General features: G+C 35.9%; 1 protein-coding gene across 2 annotated transcripts in view; it reads right to left on the bottom strand.

The window, feature by feature from the left end:
- Positions 1–700, bottom strand: part of LOC107627489 — a 26,138-nt gene extending 25,438 nt beyond the window's left edge. For both annotated transcript variants that reach the window (XR_002357674.1, XM_021116049.1), the window contains exons 1-2: positions 596–700; positions 375–488 (exon numbers count right to left, since the gene is read on the bottom strand). The gene's annotated coding sequence lies outside the window, so the exon portion shown is untranslated. The remainder of the gene's footprint in view (positions 1–374; positions 489–595) is intronic.

Below are 6,775 nucleotides of genomic sequence, written 5' to 3'. Positions count from 1 at the left end.
TATATTTGTTTGTAATTTTATAAATTATTTTATTATAATTTTATTATTCTAATTATATTACAAATATAAATCTCTAAATTAATAACTAATAACTAAAACAGTTGGATAACATATTTGACTTTTAGAATCCTGATGAGCACACAAATTTATTTTTTATTGTTATGTGAAAAGTGAGAATGAGAATTTTAGTATAATACTTCCACGTTAAATTATTTTAGACAAAAAAATATCATCACAAAATTAATTATACACATCAAACAAATTTACTTAAGATATATTTGACACAACATAATAGATATCAGATAATTACGTTATAAAACGATATAATGATGGTGATTTAAGCTAAACATACAGATGATAAAAAAAACCATTACCTTCTATTATGGTAATTGGTGTTGTGACCGGGAAACCAAGAGGAACCAGTTTCTATTATTTTTTATTTGTTTGGAAGACCGAAGTACCGAACAATTCAAGACTCACTTTTCTGTCTGTTGCATTAAAAGAATCAATATAAGAGGTTGAAAAATGGTAATTTATTCTTAAATCTATTTCGATAATAGAAGAAAAGAATATTGATAAATAAGAGCTATCTTACAGGTATTTCAACACAGTTCTCTGGCGATATAGATGAAAGGAGTCAAAATTAGAAGCCAATAATCTGCAACCAAAAGCAAAAAGACTTTATGATTTTTAGTAAACTATAAAATAGTATCCAAAAATTTACTTAATTTACATAATTCACAAAAAATAATTTTTTTTGTATCTTTTAAATATTTATTCAAATATTGCCACAAAAATTAAAATTTAATAGATAAACCGTTTGCTAAATATAAAAGCTTTTTTGTTACTTAAAATTATAATATTTATTAATTTTTTTTTGTTAATTTCAAATTAACAGTTTATTTATCATTCGTATTTCATGGAATATTTTTGTCAATGATATACACTTTCCCGTACCATTTTAGGATTTTACCAATTTACCCTACAAATTCTAGTGCATAAATATTTTGTTCTGTAGCCATGGATAAATTACCATGCTGCACGAACTTGAAAACCTTAACAAAATTTAATAGTTTATGGAACATAAATGTCGATAATTTTTATATTCAAATAAAATATCAAAAATAAAAATGATTGGATTTTAGTTTAAATTTATAAAAGATTGTATTTTTAATTTTTTATATGTACTTTAAATATTCGTGATATAAAAAATTTAAATATTATTTAAACTCTTCATTTCATAAATTTTTAAAGAACATATTATTTATGAATTCAAAAAAAATACTGATTTAATAAATTTTATTAAAAATTATTTTTATTTTTATTGGCATATAAAAAATTTTACCATAACTTTTATTTTAAAAAATACCCCTAATGATTTATTACAGGGAAAAAAAACAAATAATGCAAGATTCCCTCCAACCATTCACTAGCGGTGGTAAAAGGGGTGGATTTAATAAATAAAACTTACAATAACTTACATAAAACTTGTCTTATCAAGTTTTATTGATAGACAGTAAAAACTTAAATTCTAATATATTTTTTAGGGCAATTTACCAAATTAAAATGATTGGATGTAAGCTTTACCAAATTACAACAATTAGAATTTGGTTACCATTTTGCGTTGAATCAATTTATATAGAAACCGTGGGAGCCAACCACGGATTCCAAATGCACATAAACTGTGGGAGGTAGGGAGGTTTTATGATCAAACCATTTTGTATGTAAACCGTGGTAGGCAGCCACGGTTTACGTGAAGAGAATGTGAAGCATAAACCGTGGTAGGCAGCCACGGTTTATGAGTAAATGCTTTCGAACATAAACCACTAGTCAGCATCTCCCTCGTTTGCCGCTTAACATAGACTGGCTTCATGCGAAGGACGGCAGGGGTGGAGATAGGTGTTTCCCCTCATATTATCGGGAGTGGCATGAGCATTGGCAGGATCGGCATGCCTCAGTTTTACCCGTTGACCGAGTTGCTGATCCTGGGCCATCAGCTGAGTACCTGGACTGGTGGTGTCGTGTGGCGCACCGATTTCTATCCCCAGAGGTTGCATTTCAGGATCCCAGGCCTATTGTGTTGACTGAGGAGGCTCGTCATAGAGGGTCATCGCAGGCACCTCCTATGGTGCAGGTTGTCGACAGACCGGACAACCGCCGCGTGGACAGGCGTAGGCGTATCGGCACACGTACTACGGATCGAGAGTGGCGATGGCTGGCCGACCAGTTAGATGGGGGGCAGGGTGTTGGTGGTCAGGGAGGTGATATTGATCATCGTGTTCCGAGACGTAGGGCCAGACGACATGGTCAGCGGGATGGTGGTGGACGTGCCCGTGGTAGAGCACCATCTGGAGAGTATCACAGTGGTCAGGATGTTGTTGGTGAGGACATTGGTGTTGTGGGCACTGGGATGGATCAGGGTACGTACGAGGTGGGGGGTTCTTCTCAGATGTTCGCCGACTTTACTACGGCGGCCGTCGGTATGGACATTGATGATCCTGTGAGTCAGTCAGAGTTCTTCAGAGATATAGCAGACATCTTGGGAGAGGATGATGGCACTCATTATAGGCCACAGATGGATGAGGGACATTCACAGTTTGCCGAGCACCAGCCACATGTTCAGGATGTACAGCCAGGGTGATGTTGAAATTTTTTTCTTGTGTCTCCATATATGTAATACTTCATTAGAATATATACCTACTTTAATTACATGTACTCAATTAAAATATATATGTACTCAATTAAAATCACAATTATTTATATAGAGATTGTAATATAAAATATCATTTATTTTGTTTATCTCAGATGGATGATTTTATGGTTGTTCCTGTATTTTATCATGGAGGAAGTTTCAAGAGAAATTCAGAAGGGGTATTATGTTATGTTAATGGAAAAGTACATAAATATCCACCCATGGATTTAGACTATATTAACTTTTTTGATCTAGAAATTTTATTTAAGGAGTTAGGGTATACAACATATAAGGAGATGTATTGGTTTGACAACATTGCTGATGACATGGAAACTGGGCTACATGTTATTAAAGGTGATGCTGAGATAAACGAACTGAGGAATGCTCAGAAGAGAAATAAGGGCAACAGTGAATTTTATCTTTACTTTGATCACCCGATAGATGTCCCTGAAGTTGTTGATGATGGTGTGGAGCGTGATAATGTTGTGCTGAATGAATCATCATCATCTTCAGATGATGGATACGAGACCACAGAAGATGAGCCTTATAAGCCTCCTCCTTCTGGTTTTGAGGATACAGACAGCAGTGATGAGAGTTTGGAAAAGGAAAAAAATATTCAGAAGAAGAAGAAGAGACTTTCACCTAAAAAGAAAGCTAGTCATGGCCCAAAAGTTCAAGATAAGACTGGCCCAAATGTGGAGGTTGGGGCTGGTTCAGGTGGAAAGGATAGTATGGACACAGCTAAGAAAAATTCTGTCCAAAAAAGGCCTTCTAAGAAGTATAAAGGCACTAGAAGAAAGCATATTCTGAGAGATGAAAGGTATAATGGAAGTAAGACTGACACTATAGGTGGTGGTTTAAGTGGCATTGGAACTAGTTTGGGTGGCACATCCGGGAGTGTTGGGCCAACTATTGAGGAATTGGATTCGGATTATGACAAGCCATATGATTATGAAAGTGAAGCTTTCAACAGCCCAGTGTCATCTGAGGATGAAGGGAGGACTGCATATGATGCCTTTAATGAAGAAACTGAGTACGGGGAGGTTGAATTTAAAGTTGGACAAACCTTCACTACAATGGAAGCATTCAAGAATGCGCTGAAGGATTATTTTGTATATGAGGGTAAAGATGTTATGTATCTAAAGAATGAGAAGCAGAGGGTCAGGGCAGCCTGTGCAAGTGAAAATTGTTCATGGCTAATATTGACATCATGGAATAGTGCACATGGATGTTATCAGGTAAAAACTTTGTTCAATGAGCATAATTGTGGGAGGGATTTCAGCAGCAACCTTGCTGATAGGCAGTGGGTAACTTCAAAGTTAGTTAAGAGGCTTCTTACTCAGCCAGACATGAAGCCAAAGCAAGCTATGGAATACATGATTGAAGACTACAACATCCAACTGAGTGGTAAAATGATAAGCAGGGCACTTAAGGCAGCTAGAGAGGAGGTCATTGGCGACGAAGGAGCACAATATGGTAAGATTAGGGATTACCTGATGGAACTGCATAGGACAAACCCTGGTTCAACTGCAAGATTAGACGTGATACCTCAGCCAGAGTCTCTCCCTTTGTTTGATAGACTATATATAAGCTTGGATGCTTGCAAGAAGGGCTTTATAGAAGGATGCAGGCCTTTGATTGGATTAGACGGTTGTTTTCTTAAGGGCTATTATGGCGGTCAGCTACTATCTGCAGTGGGTCAAGATGGCAATAACCATTTCTTTGTTATTGCATATGCAGTTGTACCGAATGAGTGTAAGGACACTTGGAAATGGTTCTTAACACAACTTCAGCATGACTTAGGTGATAGCACGGAAAGGGGCTGGAACTTTATATCGGACCAGCAAAAGGTATTAAAAAATAGTTGTTTCATTTCATTCATTGTTATTTATTGATATGCATTGCTGGTCTGAATTATGAGAATCTCATACCTTATTATTTATTGATATGATTTGTTTGACTGAACTTGTTTGATGGCCTTTTTTATTTATTGATATGCATTGCTGGTTTGAATTGTGAGAATCTCATACCTTATTATTTATTGATATGATTTGTTTGACTGAACTTGTTTGATGGCCTTTTTTATTTATTGATATGCATTGCTGGTCTGAATTGTGAGAATCTCATACCTAATTATTTATTGATATGATTTGTTGGACTGAACTTGTTTGATGGCCTTTTTTATTTATTGATATGCATTGTTGGTCCAAATTGGGTTATTGGCCTGCATTGTTGGTTTTCTGGTAGGGATTGGCATTAGCCTTAAAGGACATATTTCCAAGGGCTTTTCATAGGAATTGCGTACTACACATTTGGAAGAATTTCATCAAGCAATTTAAGGACCAACAGACCAAACAACTTGTATGGGATTGTGCACGTTGCACCACACAAATTGAGTTCAAGGCAGCTATGGAAAAGCTGAAACAGATCAGTGTTCCAGCTTGGGAATATCTTGATAGGTTTGATCCAGCTGCTTGGTCAAAGGCGTTTTTTAGTCCCGGACCCAAGGTTGACAATATCACCAATAATATGTGCGAAGTTTGGAACGCTAAGATAGTGGCATACAGGGGTAAGCCAATACTGACAATGTGCGAGGACTTAAGATGTTATCTAATGCGAAAGATGGCAGCACACAAAAAGAAGCTAGAGAAACATGTTAGCGCTTTAGCTCCAGTGCAACAAAAAAGACTGGACGACTTCATTAAGCCAAAAAGCCAAAAATGGAAAGCTATCTGGGCTGGAGATAGTAAGAGAGTTCTTTTTGAAGTGCACTGCCGAAATCACAAGGTTGGGGTTAATCTTGAAGAAAGAACATGCACATGCAACCTATGGCAGCTAACTGGTAAACTTGTTTTGAATACTATTTTGTACTTGTAAAATTGTATATTTGTTACAGAGGATTGATTGCATGTGGTAAATTGAATTCATGTCTAGACAGAACAACTCAACTGCCAATGCTGAGGAAACTACATTAGATGCTGCTGTGAGTTTATGCCAATTTAGGGTCTTTATTTGGCATAACATTAATTTATTTGTTATCCTAACAGTTACCATTTATGATAGGCTAAGGCAAAAAAGAACAAAAAGAAGTTTCCCAAAACATCTGCAACAGGACAATCAGCGAACCATGGTCAAGAGGAGGAAATTAATGTCTCCCAGTCTGCACCCCAAGCAGATGAGGTAAAACATGGTCCTAAGTTAAAATTAGTAATCTCTATTTAATTTAATTATGACCTTTGCTATGATCTTCTCTGAGGATAGCCTGCAACAAAATTCAACACCAACTCTGCACCATGCTTTAGGGAGAAGCAACCAATTGTGAGACCCACTGCTCCAACGAACCAAGGTGTATCAACAGGAGTATCAGCTGAGACCATGGCTGCAGCAACATCAGGAACTGCATCAAGACTTTTTAAGTTCATCCCCACTCCAGGGATTAGGCCTCCTGACAAGAATTGAGTAGTTGATATAGTTTAAAAGTTTGGAACTAGGAAGAATAGATAATTTGGACAATAACTTGTGGACACTGTGTTTATTTTGGTTATCAGATTACTTGCTACGACAACTATGTTGATTAGGGACCTTGTGTTGCCCTTGCTTTTGTTATTATATAATTAGATGCTAAGACATGCAACCAGTGATATAGTTGGTTGAATACTCTTTTGGATAACTATATTATTAAGGGCTGTTATGATGATTCCCTTATTCTATTATTATGTTATCATGTCTTAAGTTTCAATTTTCAACAGATGGCTTCTTACTTTGTTCAACAAATTCATAATTCCTTATTTTATTACAAAATCATGTATACTACTGCAGTCTTTAAAATTGAATAAACGAACATATAAAAACAAAACCAGCTTAATTATATTTATATTCATTCATCAAAAGTGATCAATAGCAACAAATGCCATACCCTAACCAACTTAGCAACCAAGATCACCATGTTTCACAGTACCCCAGAAGCAACATTTGATCTCTCTAAACTACACCACTAAACAGGTTTTCAACTACAATTCCAGCAACAAATGCCAACATAACACATCCAACACTACTGCATCTAATTTGACTAAAATTCAATCT

This window comes from Arachis ipaensis, chromosome B02, assembly GCF_000816755.2.
Source record: "Arachis ipaensis cultivar K30076 chromosome B02, Araip1.1, whole genome shotgun sequence".
NCBI lineage: Eukaryota > Viridiplantae > Streptophyta > Magnoliopsida > Fabales > Fabaceae > Arachis > Arachis ipaensis.
This window is presented reverse-complemented; position numbering and strand designations above follow the sequence as displayed.